Here is an 18,596-nt window from a genome sequence, read left to right as displayed (position 1 = left end):
TGGAAACGTAATTACGAGAAAAATCGGTCCAGCTGGGTACAGCAAGTTCTCGGCGAACCGAAGTTTGCGTCGCAATTTATATTGCACGGGCAGAGAGAGAGAGAGAGAGAGAGAGAGAGAGAGAGAGAGAGAGACACACACACGGTGGAAAATGCGTAGAGAGAAAAAATCGCGAAAAAAAGGAGAGAAGAGACGGGCCAGGCTTCGGCACGAGTGATTTATTTGATTGGTGCACCAGCACTTTTCTCTTGGGTCCGGCGCATTTTCTCGCCCTGTTTCTCCTTCGGTATACGGCTCGTTGATCCATTCGCCGTATACCTTCGGCCCTTTTACACCCCATTAGACTTACCAGCATCCATGGCGGATAAACACGCGCTACGTTCGCTACTTCGCGAGTGCGAGCCAATCATAAATTTCACTCCCGGACAAGGACACTCGTGTCTCGCGGGAGCGTCCATTACCTCGTTACAGAAATTGAGGAAGAAAATACTGAAGGAGGTGTACATTACACAGTATTATAGTTGCGTAAGACTTTTCGTAGTGTTTGGTGTAACGTGGTCAAAATTAAATGGAATTTATATCTTTTCATTATATATACATATATATATTACATTTTTTATGTGTGCAGAGAAAGAGGGAAATATAGAAGAAAGAAAAAAGAAAGACTTCACTTTGATAGTTGATATTAGTGAAAAGTTATTTATAGAAATATCCATATTGTGCTAATACATTTTTTGATACTTTAATATATTGAAATAAATAGTACGTCATCCAACTGTCGGCTATTAATAGTGATAAAACTAATCTTTTTTTTGATAGAAATAATTATTTAAAAAATAAATTACAGTTAAAAAAAATTATTAAAGTATAATTTTAAGACTTGTAATCTTAAAACATTGATAACATTCAACGGTGTTATAGTATCAGATTTTTCTAATGAATAACACAAATTAAATTTTTTCAATTTTATTATCATGCCGCTTATTTTCACATACTTATTGAAGTATTTTCCATAAATTTGACGATTTATTCATCACTTATTTCAATTTATTGCAGCAAGAGAAAACGAATCGATGATTTATTAGATAGAAGCGTTAAATACGATAGCACGAGGCGCGTCTTGTGATACCGAACGGAAGCACGTATTTCCGATTAATATTCCGTTTGTCTGGCATGCATAACGAAATCCATGGCACGATGATATATCCGGTCCCGTAAAATCGTAATTAGCCGCGATTCCGCGAAACAGAATTGGCTACCGGCATTAGTCACAAGAGGCGTAAATTCGCAGTGAGAGATTAGGCAATCTGTGACATACAAGTGGCACGTATACAAAGGATAGGGTCATAATACAGCCATCGATCAAGCTCGGTTATAACATGAGTCCCACTCGTGGCGCCTCATTTCCTTCTGAGCTATGTAATATCGAATCGACTTGACTCGTCTCGAGAACGCGACTTACGCGATCTGATATATTAAAACAACCTATTAATGCGAGAATATAGAACTGTAGATATTTCTTGGACGTTCAGCACATTTATCACGTTTATTCTATCTTTCTCCGGGATTTATACTTTGTAAGTTAAAGGACGAAATTTTGTTTCTCAGTTTTATTAGCTGGACTTTTACCTTTATAAAAATATAATTAAATATCTATAAAATATATTTACTATTTTTCGAATTGACAATTGAAGTTTTTAAAATATTTCTTACTCTGAAAATATCGGCTTCAGAAATCTCAAACAGAGAATGTCTAAGGTTAGGGATATCTAGTAGATCTTGTAGCATATATAAACGCGTTCTAAAGTAGCGGGAACGTGAGGATAATTTGACCCTAACCATATCCGAGACTTAACTCAGCAAAGGGATGCGAATTAACATTCATAATCCATCAGAGTTGCATTCAGCGGGTTTCATTAGTCTAGATGCAGCAGCGATTGCTAGCGAAAGCCACGTCTGCAGCTTGTTGAGCTTTGCAAAATTCGCTAATATATATAAGTTCTTTATTTTTAGTTTAGTACTTTAAACCTATAATTAAATGTTTGCAATAATATGGGATAACATAAGGCTTTTATATTTTTCAAAAATTTTTTCCGCGATTTTAAACTGTCCAATAAAGTTGTACTTAAGCTGTGATTTCACTTGTCAACTCATCAATAATATACTTTAATTTTAATAAACTACCTGCAATATCGTACGAACAGTCATAAAGTTCTTGCACTCTTCGTAAAACTTATATAAATTTTAGATAGATATTTGTGATCACAAATTTAGTTTCAGCCATCAAAGTGCTCGTTTCAAGGAAAAGGGTCAAATATAATATTTATTGTTTAAATATTATGATAAGAAAAATATTTTTTCGACGAGTTAAAAAAAAAAAAAATATATATATATATATATATATATATATATAATGTATCATATTACTGAGATTTTATTTATTTAAAATTTTTAACATTTTATATGCAACGTATAGAAAAGTGTGTGTGATGGAGATTTAGATTTATGTAATAACAAAGAAATACTTTTTAAAATTTAGTAAAAAGTACAATGAAATTGAGATGCAAGTTAACAAAGAAATGGTGATAATAAAAATTATTCATATTGTGGTATTAATAATTAAAGTTAATAAATATAGAATTAAATCCACGTGCTATCAAGAATAATTATGTATGAAAAGAAATCTTGCTTCATAATTTCACTATGTCACTATAATATACTGTTATATTATTACAAGAGTCTCATCAAAGATTTAAATTCGTATTATCAACGGGTATTTCAACCGACGTCGAAGTTATTAATTTTACATGCGCGACTCACGGTGAGCAACGAATTAATTAAATATAACAAAGTTCATCTTAATTTTATATTCGAGCTTTTTGCTTTTGCTTTTTTTCTAATTTACCGATAAGGAACCTGACATAAATATCTCGCGTTTCTTTTAGCCTTTTTGGGAGTTACAATAATCGGCGAAGTCATCTTGGTTCGCTGAGCTGGAATTACTTCGAACTGGTTCTCGGCGATAACGAGCTGAATTAGCTAAGACTATATTATAATGGCACCGTAGACGGGGCCCGTATGAATATTTAACAGCCAACGCTTAGTTTGTTGGCGACCCGCGTATACTTTGAAACCGAGAACTTCGCAGTTACGACGTTTGTTACAACATATATAAATATAATCTGACTTATATTTAAATTGATAATACATGTTATCAATTGAAATTCAATTAAAAAATATTGAAATTAAATATGGAAATTTCTGCGATAAAATATTTATTAATGAATAATAAAGCAGTTGTATATTTATTTTCTAATCAAACTCCACAATTCTGTTAATTATAATATATATAATGCATAATTAACGTAATTATAAATATAAAAATGATACACTAATTCTATATAAATATCTATAATGTTCGCAAAAGTGGCGAAAACCACTTTCGGATAAAACTTACGGTGATTACGAGTGTGAAAACACGTAGTTAGATCGGGAATATGGGAACGTGTATCCAGGGATTTTTTACGACATCATCTTACCTTTTTTCTGTTCTGTAAATGTAGGGAATAGATGCCATCGGGGAGTTTACGGCTCGGGGATTTCGGTAAGCGAATAATCCAATTTAGTGCCGCGAAGTGTTCCCGCGTGCCCAAGTTCGATGGAATTGCCGTTTTGGTGCGTGCGAATGAGAAAAGGGAACGAGGCTAGACTTTGATTTATCGCAACTTGCGGATTTTCTATAAAGATTTCAATAATGGAAGCGTTGTTACGACATTTAATACGCATACAATAATGTACATTTTGCTTTTTTTAGATTATGTTTTGTCTGCTTTTATATTTCAATTACGATTATAAATTCATATAATCTTTAAGAGCCTGTAAATGTGCAATGGAATAATGAAAAACTTATACGGAATGTAACTTTTTTTTTTTTTTTAATATAAATTGTGTGTGCGGTAAATTTGGAATTAATTTTTTTTTTATGAAATTTTTATTAAAGAACATTACATTTAATATCAAATATTTTAATAATTTAACTAAATTATATTTTAAGAATGTTTAGAAATGTTGCGCGATATTGAGTATTTTATTTCTTCGAAATTTACTTTTTATTATTATTTTTAAAACATTTCTAAATATACAAAGTTGTGGCTTTAATTAACGTGTTTAGGAATATTTTTTTCTTTGATAAACAAAAGAATAGTAACTCGCTTCAGCTTCGTCTTGAAAGCAGCTGCCTTTCATTATTGAAAAAAGTTTAAATGCGTTGACAGTTTGAAAGCCGGAAATTAAACATCGAACGAGATTCTTTATGAAGTATATATCGAGAGTATTACGCAGTTTTATTGCGTTATATATAACGCGAAGCGTTTATCACATTTCTTTCTCATTCGTCATTTTAGCCAGTAGCTCAATATACGTTTCAGTTATCTGCGAATATATCTACTAAAAGAAGGAATATGAGAAAAATATAAAGATCTTTTACGGCTATTTTATATGAAATCTGTCAGAATGAAAAAAATATAAAATAGCTATTTTGTATTTTTCTATTTTCTTAATGAAAATTGAAGAACAAGAATTGACGATCTCATATCTCATGCTTATTCAGAGAAACATATTGAAAAATTTCGAGATATGTTAGAAAAATATACTCGTATTTTTTGTATCATAGCATATTCGTGCGCTTTGAGATGCGTCGCGTATACTTTCGCAAGAAAAGGAAAGCAAAGAACAGAACCGAAAAGAACTGAAGCTCGTGCGATTTTGGTTCGTTTGCGTATCAGTAAAATAGCGGAAACGAGCCTTGAGAGAGCCATGGGGAAGATATGAAAGATGTACGTGTGCAAATTTAGTGAAAAATATTTCGCCCACGCAATTGCTGCGTCTCTATTCCAGTTCTTGTCTTTCACGATTTTCTTTCCTTTTTTATTTTTCTCTATATCTCTCGTTCTGTTTAGTACATATCTACGTACTCACACATATGCACGAAAATTTACATCGAAGCGCTTAAAAAGACCACGCGTTCCGTTATGGACTGCGGTCGCTAGACATTGAATAAATATTTCATTTTGGTAAGGCAAAGAGAAAGGCAACGCAGCTGCTTTGCAATTCAATTCAATTTTTTGTCGATGATACTGAAATTTTTTTTTTATCAAACTCGCAATTAGACAACAATAAATATCTCGAAAAGAAAGCATAAAGAAAATATTGACAAAATTAAATCCAGTCTACAAACATTTTTGTTATCTTACATTTCTTATTTCCTGAAATATTGATTTCGCTTTGATGAAACATTCTTCGGGATAAAGACGACTGCCGCGTGCTTGCAGCTGTACAAGATTTTAATGGCCAGATTTTATGGAAATCGCTGTAAGCTTCTACCAGCTGTTTCCATTACGTCTCCGCGTTATGTTCTGTAAAATCCTCGCGCCGCGCAGTTCTTACAACGCGCGCGCGTTTGCTATAAAAGAATTTAATCGAAAAATAATTTGACGCGAGCAAGCGCTCCACCTGACATTCACAGTGTGCGTGTTAGATAAAAACCATATTAAACCAGTAATATAATTTAGTTTGCTGACAAGAAGCCTTATCTCTCTCTCTCTCTCTCTCTCTCTCTCTCTCTCTCTCTCTTTCTCTCTTTCTCTCTTCTCGTCAAAGATGTGAAAGATGTTAGCTTTCTCAAGCGTCTTATATTCAAAAAGTAAAAGCATGTAATATGTGCGTTAAAAGTCAATCACGATCGCACCGTTTGTATCCGATTCACTTTTAAAACTCGTTGCGATTCAATAAACATTTTTTTTTCGTAAAGAAATTTTGCTAACGCTAAAAGTTGTACTATGAATCTCCGATATCGTCAGAAGTTAGATGAGAGAAGAGAGAACCGCGCACGCGGCGCTCGACGGAAGAAGTACTAAAATCTGCGAGACGACGAGTCTCCATCTCTCGACTCTCGAATAATAAATATGCATGCCGTTGAGAAGCATTAGCGGGAAGTAACTCTTTCTTTTCGAGAAATGCAAAAACGTCGTGGCGCGTCTAACCGGGAAAGTATTGTTGCTTCAGCGTGCTTTTATACTCGCTTATAAGATGCCTCGTCCAGGCTCTTAAGATAAATTGACAAAGAAGATCTGCTTTTAGAGAAATATAAAGATAATGAGCGGTATATAACTCAAAGTTACTTATATGATGCCGAGTTCTTGATATTTGATTGATAATTTATTTTTTTGACAATAATGCTTATTACGATAGCATCAAAATATTTCTTGAAGCTATATGTATATAAAATTTTAATGTGCCGGCAACGTCTTAAAATTTTGTACGACAAGAAAATTAGAAGCGATGAAAAAAGCATTACATAATTTTATGAAAATATATCACGATGTTTACGCCAATACGAAAAACATATTCTCGAATTGTAGAGTACAGGGGAATATGAAAAGGATGAGTCAATGAAATGAAAAGAAGAAACAAATAAAATGTATTTTAATTAAAAACAGAAAAAATTTGTTCAAGCATAATATCGTCGAATTGTACTTTTATGATATATATATATAATGTTATTAATATCAAATGTGTATGAAAGATATTTTATGATTTCAAATATTGATTTAACACATTATTAGTTTGCATTTTAATGAATAATATGTATTTTAATAAAAAGTAGATATACAGAATATTATGAGATAATCAGTTTAATTCCTTTTTTAACATAATATAAAAATTATAAATAAAATTAATGGAGTACTTTATCACCATGCTGATGCAAACTGACAACCACATTGTTTATCGTTTATATCGTGTACAACAATAATTTGATTATCGTATTAATAATTTTTACAACATTAGAGAATTATTAATATTTTTATCTGACTTATTTTTTTATCACGTCATATAAAAGCTTAATAAAAAAAATAAATTATATGTGAATTATATAATGTGAAATAAATAACTTTGAAAAATTGATTTCTCGAATTAGTGTATTTTATTGAATATATATAATTTGCATACGTGAATAATTTATCACAAATATAATAAAATTATTCTTATTAATAATACAAATATAATATAACTAAATAAATATAATAAAATTATGTTTATTTATAATATACAGTATATAAATAGAAATACTTATGTATATGAACAATATTATACATATATAGAAATATAAAGAATGGTGCTAGATTAAATGATTTTATGATTAAAACGATATATACGCACACGTAAGTATTATACCTAGAGGGATTTCCGACTAGCTTATTTTAAATTTTTTGTAATTTTAGTTTGTTTTAATACTTGTATTTCTCAAAATTATGCAAATAATAGTTGTTGTTATTTTTATATAATATGAGAACATGTTCGGCAAGATTATTATTATTTATTATTTATATGTAACTTATTATCTTATTATGTTCGAATTTTATGATTTGTTTTACATCGTTCAATAGGGAAAAGAATTTTGTTTATATATACTAATAATAAGATAAACACTATGGGTTAGAAACAGCAGCTAAAAATAATAATTTTGTGTTTCAGTAACTGATACGATTATAAAATTATTTGTTTGAAATATATTGTATTCAACTGATTAAATAGATTACTTGATGTTTTAGCATTATCTATCTAAACAACTTACCACAACTAATCAACGATAGCTAAAAACATTCAAAACTAATAATGCGTTAAATATGCACAAAGAAAATTTTTAACATCTAAAAATTTCTATGTAATACTGTAGAAGTAAAAAAGTTAAGTTACATCTATATATTATTCAAAACTTTCAAATATTTTGCAGATATAATAACATATAGAGTAACTTCAAGAGATGATGGGATAGTTTGTCCTGATACTTTCAACTAGAAACCTTTATGATTAAAACTACAAAATTGATTTGATCATAAACTTTAATTTTTACTCTTTATAATTAACAAAACAAATTAAAGTTTTAATAATAAAAACATGAAGAAATTGTGTCTAGTAAATAACTCTACAATTTTTCCGTTGATTATCTCTCCCTTATGACCATCACTTCCGGACTTTATCCGTTGATTAGTACCCCAATAATTATCTCAGATATATTGCAGGAGTGTTTCAAAACTATTGCTATAGGTTAGTTAATACGATATGATATCGACAGATTATCAGCGCAATAACTAAAAAATAAACTTGGATATTTTTATCATTAGACATCAAAGTGATACATGTTTTAAAAATATAGTTTAGAAGTTGTAATTATTTGCGGAACATAGTCGAAAAAAATATGCAAGAAAGTTAAAAACTACCGTCGTTAAGTTTACCTTGATGCCGAATCTCAAAGGGTTAATTAAAACGGTGTTATCTTCACCGTAAAAAATGAAACGAGACGCACAGAGCTGGCCAGTCTACAAGGTAGAAAACCTATAGGTATAGGAAGCGTTGCTTTTAACAAACATGCTACTCGAAAGAAAAAGCCAACTAGAAGAAAAGAACCGCGGTCAATGGCAAAAAAATACGAACATAAATGATCGACAAATATCTGTACCATATTAAAGTTATCGTAGTCTATTAAAAGCAAGTCGTAGTCTATTAGGATTATAGATTTTGAACTCTCTAAACTTTTATAAAAAGAAGTTCTTTTATAAGAATATATGCAAAAAGAAAAAATAAAGTGAATATCTTTGAAAGAATTTGAGAGAGAGAGAGAAAGAGAGAGAGCAAGAGGGAGAGAGAGAGAGAGAGAAATTTGATCAATGAAATGCGAGAACGCTCTTTTGTTCATTTGCTTAAAACATTAACTTTATAAACAAATTATATTTGTTTCTGACTTTAATTAATTTTTTTTGGTAATAAAAATCTTGCTAAAACTTTTTAATTTTTGAGTGCGTGTTCAGTACCTAAATGTTATTTTCATATATTTTTTCCATAAATTAATAATATATATAATTTTTATTTAACTGTTTGTTTTTTTTTCAGTTTTATAAGTTTCGTTTATTTTTTACATAAAAAAAAATTTTCAGTAATTTTTTAATATATAAGCATAATAAATCATGCTATTATTTATGAATTTTATAAGCAAGGTTTTTAACTATCTTTTTTGTTTAGCAATTATAATATTGAAAAATGAAAATACACACATACAGAGTTTATATGTTTCATCTCTGCAAAGATAAAATACACATATAACCTGTTTTTAAGAAATTTAAGAAATACCTTAGATTTTTAAAAAATTAAAAAATTTTGATAATTAATAAAATTAATCTAATCAAATTAATCGATGTATAAAAAAGAAAAATGAATAAAGTTACATAATATAATAACTTTGCAAATAAAGGACGATATAATAAAGAATTAATAAATATTATGTATTTTATAATTGATTCTGAAATAATATGGCAGATATTATCTCTCATTAATAATTCATTATTGTACAGTTTATATATAATATAAATAATATTTCGTTGTGCTTCCATTCGCGGGTTCATATATTATAAAGAAATACCCTTTTTTTTTGCTGGTATTTATATTGAAAGATGTGAAATTTATATTACGTAATAAATAATAAATAAATATACACAAGATTTAATTTGATTAAAAATAGTTTTATCAAATCTAATAATATTATCTAAATTTGATATTATTAAAAATTACTGAAATTATTTTCAAGCAGTGTGAGGAAAAAACATATTTGTTACAAGATTTTATATTATATATTTTAATAACATAAACTTTATTTAAATACTATAAATATTTTTATCTTTTCTTTTGTTCCACAAACATTTTTTTTCGTCGTTCATTATGATTTTATCACAATCAATCGTAATAGATAAGCTGTTTGATGGTGCTATATTTATATAGAATGCTATTTTGTAATTATCTTATGAAGAGAATGTGTATAATATTTTTTTAAATAATTTAACTAGAATAACTGTTCGCTAATAATTTTAATTGCTTGTTATCAATTTTTCCAGTAGTAACACGGGGAAATTCTTCTATAAACTTGATTCCTCCTAGAAGTTTGCAATACCATGGTAGATTCTTTTTTATTAAATTGTGCAATTCTTTTCTTAAACTTGATTGTTTTTATGTTTTCTCTAGATGTCATTGGCTATTCGAATGTTATAAAAGGTATGAGTGATATGAAAAGTATTTACAATAATATAATTTTCATTTGAATCAGTTCGATAAAAAATTAAAAATTTCAACTACTATTGGACTATCTATAACTATTTTATATATTACTAATTTAAAGGAAGCTTTTATCTATAAAAACACACACAGATGTATCAAAGTATATATGTATATACATATAATAGAAAAAAATTTATTTTTTATTAAAATTATTTAGATCATTTATTAAAATATTTAACATTTAATATATATGACTATATATTAATTGTTATCGTACTACTACTAAACAATTATAATATATAATGTCATACCGTTTTTTCGATAACTTTCTGAATGAAAGCCATTGGATGTTCTCCATCTATTTTGTGTGGCACTGAAACTACCACAGCCTTGAAAACCGAAGGATGAAGCTCAAGTACTCCTTCTATTTCCGCAGGTGACAATTTGATGCTTCTATAGTTGATGAAATCCGAAATTCTATTGACGAAATAAATCTCGCCATTCTCATCATAATATCATACTATATCTTTAGTATGCAGCCATCCTATATAAATATATAATAATTCATTTTATTTAACATCTATTTATTTTTTGGAACATTTTATATGTATTTGTACTTTTTCCGTTAATACAATATAGAGATAAATTTTTTTACTAGAATAATCTACATTACTAGACGGAATATATCTAATTGAATTGTATACATATTAATTGACAAACTATAATTTTCTTTCTACAGATAAATAAAATCCATATACATAATGAAGATATAACAAAGAGAGAAAGAGACAAACAATATTATATAGTTAATATATGTATAAAATTTAATTTTTTTTTAGATTGTTTTATATATTGCAGCAAAAATATAATTATATAAAGTGTAATAAAAAATTTATTTTCCAAACAAAATATTTTAAAAATATAATTATAGCAGATTTCTCATTTATTCCCAAAGTACTAACCATTTGAATCAATGGTTGCTTTAGTTTCTTCTGGATTTTTGTGATAATCATTCATCAGGAATTTTGATTTTATACAGAGTTCACCTTTCTTGTTGGCCTCTAAAATTACGCCAGATTTTTCATCCACTACCTTTATCCGTACTCCCTTGGTGACGAAATCACATGAACCCAGCTTGCTATTTCTCATTTGACTCACGCACAATCCACCAGCATCTGTCAGTCCTTAGAAAATGTTTTAAAGTTTTAAATGTTTTTTGAAAAAAAATATATATCTTTTTTTAATATTCTGACCTATAATAAATATTTTATTTTTATAATATTTTTTTTTTTTTTTTTTTTTTTTTTAAGAAAAGAAGCTAAAATATTTTTTTGAAACTGAAATACTTTCTGTTTACATAGAAAATCATCTCTTTTGTTTGTAATACTATTGATTCTTGGCTCATAACTTTTTTTCAATTGGATTTCATTTTACCATAACAATTTAACACTTGAGTATGCGGTATGATTTTTGCGAGAGTTTTCTACGATTCCTTTGTTATAGGTTCACCAATGAGGATATATTTTTTCAAAGACGACAGAGAGTATTCTTGTAAAATATTATATTTGAGGAAACGCATTAAAGTACAATTATCACTCACGAACCATGTCACCTAGGAATATAATGGAAAAATTATGTTCATTAGAAAATATTTTCTCAATTAGTCTAGTAAAATAAAAAATATAATTTCTGAAAAAAATTGTTTGATAACAGAAGCATTTATTTATATTTTCAAATTAGAAGAATGATTTTTTAAATAAAATTTTTTAATAACAATTAGTTACATAAGAATAATAATTCAGTGTGTAAAAAGTAGTTAACTTGAGAAAGGGGACAGCGTAAAGTGTTTCTAAAGTAATGTTACACAAAAAAATAAAATAATATAAAAAAAAGGAAAATTGGAAGGAAGAGCTTTCAAGTACAAGTTAAATATCAAACTTTAAATGTGTAACAGAATTCAGATAGTAGAAAGAACAAACCAAGATATTACACAGTTGTACCGTATACATGTTAATGGAAAGTTGAAAAAGTGGATAGAATTTCTAATGAGCGCATGTTTCAAGTATATAAAAACGTATAACAAAGAATTTGAAAATAGCATAAATTCTACGTTGAAAAGACATTTAAGTCATTAATTAAGACAATGTTTATTTACGATAATTAAACGAGAAAAGTGAATATTAATTACTAATTCATGGCTTGAATTATTATAAACTCATTTTCTAAAACTTACTCCCTATTTATAAATAATCTTGCATATTTCAATTGCATTATCAATTATTGTTTCTGGAATAATGGTCCATTTCGCGTTCGAGAGGATCATTTCAATCTTCACGGTCAGTCCGCAATGCCATCGTATCGTGGATAACCATAATGATATTTCATTGATCATATGAACTTCCTCAATGGGAGTGACGCTGTTGTAAAGAGATATATAAGATAGCTCAGTTCCTTTCGGCATACCTGTCGTACCGGAAGAACTACAGATCATTGCTACATCATGAGGATTATCAATTTTAGTACAACGAAATTCGTTGATTTCGGAAGGGGCTACCAAATCCTGGCACGTTACCGATAACCACAATTTTCACTTCAAAATTCTCTTTTTTCGTGGCCTTTACTAAATTCTCGACGGATGCCGCGTTCACGAAGATCATCTTTGGAAATATCAGTGATAAAAAAGATCGTGCGGACATTATAAATATATAGATATGACAGTACGATATAGTTATTTTTTAAAATTATCTAACAGTTGTTAATTGTTATTAACTAATCGTTACTTAGAAATTAATGCAGCAGTTGGATTTTTTATATTGGAATGGATGTCACCTAGTTTTATTTTGTCACTTCTATCTCATAAGATTTTGATAGATAAAAAATGACATACTTTTCGATACATCGTGATCCCACGGACAGATTACTGCCGCAACATACAGACTTGCGTATATTGGGATATATGTGTTTAAGTGATTATCAGTCCTTATGCCAATTTTGTCGCCTTTTTGAACGCCATTTTTTCTTAACCATAAGACACATTTGATACTCTGTTCTCTCATTTCTGCATATGGTGTTTTCTTTCCCCGATGTGACGTCCACCTAAATATTTTGCAATTCTTAAAAAATTAAACTAGTTTATATATATAAACTATTTGTAAATTAATTTTTAATATGTGTGTGTAACTAATTTAAATAAAGAAATAATTATAAAGTAATTTAAATAAATATATATATATATATATATATATATATGAACTTTATGTTGATTTAATTTATTTTATAATCGAGAGGTGTTGCATATTATTTATAAAATATATTATACTTGTTTATAAACTCTCTTGTCTTTGATGTTGTTCAAAGATTATCAGTTAATACTGTATAAAGCATTGCGAAAAATTAGAAGGAAACTTTATTTTAATTTATTATTGATGTAATTTTGAAATTCACTTAATTTTGAAGCTCAGAACTAATTAAAGTTGTTAAAGCTACAGACACGATAAAGTCTAATCAATCATAAGATTTTCATGTGATGGTACTTGTCCGACAAAATCCGGTTTATTCCTCAATCTATCGAGAACCAGTTCTCCAATGTTCGTGCATGTCGGATGAGTTTCCTCCGCGCCAATCAATACGTTATTCTCGATTCTGAACGACGGTACGTACTGGAGAAAAGCAAAGATACATCGTGACAATAATTCCATTGATGCAAATGTCTATTCGCCAAGTCTATCGATAACACGTTCTTACCCGCTTGTCGGCTTTTTCTCTGCTAATCTCCATGTCTCTAAGAAATTTTAGTCACAAGTCGATAATAAATCAACATTTCATATGAGCTTATATAGCAGACTTTTATCAATCTCCCACCACTTACTAAATACCTCGATTATAATGTGAGTCTACTTAAATTGTTTATATTTGCTAATGAAGATAACATTATGAAGATAAAAAGTTCAAATTTTTTTAAGAACTTTAGAAAAAGAACATTACGTTATAAAAAAAAATATAAAGTACAGAAATTTTATAAGTTACAAAAATTGTTTATAAACATGGTTATTGTTTGCTACTATATGTAAATGCATGGTAGCTTTTGTCGTGTCATTGTCATATAACGTGAATCGGGTTTTATTCGAGAAATTTTGTGTTCGATGATATATATATATATATATATATATATAATAAATTTATGATGTCGCAAGAAGGAGGGAGAAAGGTGAGATTTCCGTTTGGTGGTCTATAAAATGCATTTACAGGCGATAAAAATACGCTTATCAAAACGGAATTGCATTTGGATGCTGCTATACTTACGCATTGCGCCTATTCGATGTCATAGTAATTCATTGTAACCATGCGAAACGATAAAATTTTTTCGCTGCATTCATGAACTACTATCTGCTTTGACAACGTTGAAAAATGTTTCGAATGCTTCGCAGAAACATTCAATGCTCATTATTCTCAAATGACATCTCACTTGACACGTATAAAATATGAAATCAATGTGTGTGTCTCCGCAATGCTAAATAAACACATACTAAAAGCGCTCTTATTTACCTATTTATATTTACATTTAAAAAAATTGTATTTAGAGGTCGATCTCATAGCATAAGTTATACACACATGAGGAACAAAACATTTTTTATAAGTTTTTTGAGGTAACTAGATAATAATAATAATAATAGAGTAACTATCAGTTTGTTAAAATTAATGGTCTAATCAAAGTTAATAAAAAGTAACATTATCTAGTTTTCAGCGGAAAGATTCAACGAGAGATAACATTACACTATAGAAACTTGTAAAATTGCAAGCATAATAAGATATCTCGTTATATCGATTTCTTTTTATATTAAACATTATTCAATATGTTTATTTTTATTTTAATGAAAGAATAAACGAAAAGCTTTTTTATAGAAGAATAAGATTACAATAAGAATATTATGAATAATATTTATAATATTTCTATAACAACAAATTAATATAAGAAAAATTTTATCTTATAATCTTATTATATTTTCATAGTTTTATTATAAATTTCTATATATACTGCAATGTTATTCCTTATTTTCTTAAATTAGATTACATTTTATCACAATTTTTATTCTTTTAAAATAAAATCATAAATATCGTCAATAATAAGCGTTATTTTTTATTAGAATCATATTTAATGTGAAAATTATCAATTAAGAAATCTATTTAAAAAAGCGATTATTTAATTATAATATATTTAATTCGTAAATTTGAAGTTACTCGTTTGTAGATTAGTTCCTCAATTTAGCCCTGCTCTTTCTCTTTATGAATAGTGAAATATAAGTTTTATTACGCAGATTTCTATTTTTTATTGTTGTCAAGACAAAAGATATCGCAAATATGTATAACGATAGGATTCACAAGAATATTGCATATATGTATATCTTATCATATATGAATCTCATGCACGTTATGTAATGTTTTGCTATCATTATTGATTTTTGATAAATTACATTACGAAATAATTTGATTAATACGTATAGTCTCTCGACAACAATAACGACTGGAAATCCCATTATTATTATTATCGACTTATCATTCTTATTTGTTTATACTTTTGTTATCAAAATAATGTTTATTTTTCTACAGAAGAAATTTCACATAAGTACCTATCTCTCAACATAAATATGAAAAATACGTTCATTTTATTAACTTTAGATGTTTTGTTTGAATTTGTCGATAGTATGGTCTATCTAGCATCTTTTGATACTCTTTGATATTTTGCAGGATTAGTAATTTGTACTTGTTACATTGATGTTTCGAATTAAGGAGAGACTATATAGTTATTGAGATTATTATATATAATTATTGTTTTTATTTGTTATTATTTATTATTATCTATTAGATACTCTGTCTTTTCATAAAATTTGTACACTTTATCGTACCTTATATTGCATTATGTCGTTACTGTTTTCGTTATTGATAAAAAGTTGCGCAATGCGTATTTCATAGAGTTGATGAATTTCTAGCGAGATTATAGGGAATCGATTTCAAGAGGCTTCTATCTGGATAGACGTGATAATTTCTCGATGGCAACCGTCGTTTACGAAGAGACAGATTATCCAATAGAAAAATCAATACACGAAGTAATTTTATGAAGAACTAAAGTTTTGATTTACATCAGCCTGTTTATTATTATTCACTGTAATATCTTATGCTTCATTAAAAACAAATAGATTCGAAATTTCATTAAAAAATTATTTAATAAAAATGTAATAATAATAGTGCCATACAGAGAGACATTAAGAAAATATGAAGTTTCATATTTTTTGCACTCGTGACTCGTGACCGCATCTTTCTTTGGCTTTCCAATCTCCTAGAGATTCTATTCTTGCTTCGCAATTGTCACGTTCCTTTTTTCTTTTCTCGAGAGGGAACATTCTAGCGACAAGCAAATCATTTTAGTTAGATCGAATATTATATGTATATATGCCATTGCACGTATCAAATGTTTCGATCGCACAGCTAAAACAACTTTACAATAATGCTCAGAATACTACAAATATTCAGAACAACGTTTATTATTGTGTCATAGAGAACATTTATTCGAACATTTAACGATAAAATAGAGATGAGAATACGAACCATGTCTCGGTAAATTTAACGTTCTCACAAAGTCTTCTCGATTTCCCTGCATTGACTTCATCAATTTCTCGGCTGTCACTTGCAAAAGATAAATTTATTTTAAAAAAGACTGATCGCAGCGTGATTTCCTTGCGCGAAAAAAACGAGCCCTTCTACATAACTAATACTCGTTATCATGTCACTCTTAATCACGAGCAATCGTGCAACGTGCAGCTTATTTTATTAGTTGTTTTAGTTCCGCGCAAGCCGCAATAACTTGATTAAATCTTACTGACTTACTTAATCCGGCTGCTCTAAACTACTTTGATTTTAAAGCCGGTCGGCTGTACAAGAGAAGGAAATTATTTCAACACACTTCTTTTCGAACCTCGTGTTTACTTACTCGCGAACACTTAGTTTTCTTTGCTTGTCGAACGGAGAAAGCGTAGTCAGATTATAAACACACCTTGTGAAACAAATATTAAAACTTCGCTGCAGTTTAGCACGCTTTACTTTCGAAGGTAATTACGAAAATATAACCGCGGCAACTGCCACTTCGCGTTTTTCTCGCTTGCACTTTTCTCGCTATATATATTTTCGAGAAGAATTAAACGGAAGTTTAATTTTCAAAAATTAAACACGCCAATGTATGCGTGTAATTATTACACCAGGATAGTTGGCCAGGAAAGTTTTGATTGACTCTTGGTTTCAACATTGACAAAATATTTGTTCTATACGACGTAAAAATATATGACACACATATTTATGGTTCAAACCATAGATATAGATTCGTAAAGAGAGTGAAAAAAATATCAAACATATGCATGTTTTCTTTAAGTATTGATTGGAAAATGTAAAAGTTGAGAAAATTTTACATAAAAATCTTTGTATAAAAACTACTGAAATTATATAATAATAAGTACTAAACTATTCATCGTATAGAAAATAATGTAGAAAATTTGATAACATTTATAATATATTATAATATAATCATACATATTATAATCGTGCTTTTATTTCGACTCTTTGAGAGATTTATATTTTTTAAAAATATTTTATACTTTACATTGTAAATTACAAAATTATATGAATAATAAGTTTTGAAGTTTTTTTTTCAGTGTACTTATTTGCTGTGTGACATAAATATAACAAATTTTCTTGCATAATATCTCGTTCTTATAGGAAAATTTCTTGAGCAAAGTTATTTATTGTAGTTATAGTTGTAAAATTATAAATATATAAAATATCTTGTTTAATTTTTTTGTTTAAATTTTTATTGAGTTACATATAAAAACAATAATTCTTATTTTACAATTTTTTAATTTTTTGCACTACACTTTTTTTGTATAAATCTTTATTGACCATAAAATTATAATAATATGTAACAACTAGTAAACAATTCTCTATAACATTGATTGCATTGAATTAATTTATGAGAAATAAAACGTATATAAAGAATTTATATTATTCGAATTTTGTAGGTACTATTATTATTATTTTATTATATTATCAGAAAGAATCAAACATATTTAACACATTTAAAAGAAAAACATTTATCTATTACATTATCATAGCTCTGCAACAATATTAGTAACAATAAAATGTTTTATTTAATTTTTGTCATATATATAGAAATAGCTTTGTTATATTCTTTTCTGCAAAATACATTCTGCAATGCAATAAAACATACACGATATCAATTAGGGAACATTAAAATAATTAAAATAATTAAAGTATTACCCTTTAAAGCAAGGAAGAATTAATATTTTATTTGGTCTAATTCAGAAAATGTTTAAATAATTTGCGACAAATAAATGTTCAAATAATAATCGACATATTTAATTTAACTGTATTTAATTTGTTTTAATGATGCTTTTTGCAAAGGCAATTAGCATTAAACATGTAAATTG

At 28.1% G+C, this 18,596-nt stretch overlaps 1 protein-coding gene, 1 long non-coding RNA gene and 1 pseudogene across 5 annotated transcripts in view; 1 reads left to right on the top strand and 2 right to left on the bottom strand.

Moving 5' to 3' along the window:
• Positions 1-18,596, top strand: part of LOC140669361 (uncharacterized) — a 162,436-nt gene that overhangs the window by 11,948 nt on the left and 131,892 nt on the right. The window lies entirely within an intron of this gene.
• LOC140669526 (luciferin 4-monooxygenase-like) lies at positions 9,822-14,615 on the bottom strand (annotated as a pseudogene).
• LOC140669701 (uncharacterized) lies at positions 15,905-17,313 on the bottom strand. Of its 3 annotated transcripts, none has more exons than XR_012047384.1 (3): positions 16,987-17,313; positions 16,708-16,785; positions 15,905-16,587 (listed from the first exon to the last, which is right to left on the bottom strand). It is a non-coding gene; the product is annotated as an uncharacterized lncRNA (long non-coding RNA). The 3 variants fall into 3 exon arrangements; XR_012047382.1 differs by having other exon boundaries at positions 15,905-16,596; positions 16,987-17,310; XR_012047383.1 differs by having other exon boundaries at positions 15,905-16,503; positions 16,987-17,303.

The sequence above is a fragment of the Anoplolepis gracilipes genome, chromosome 9, assembly GCF_047496725.1.
Source record: "Anoplolepis gracilipes chromosome 9, ASM4749672v1, whole genome shotgun sequence".
Classification (NCBI taxonomy): Eukaryota; Metazoa; Arthropoda; class Insecta; order Hymenoptera; family Formicidae; genus Anoplolepis; species Anoplolepis gracilipes.
Note: the sequence above shows the minus strand (reverse complement) of the source record. Positions and strands in the feature narration are given on the sequence as shown.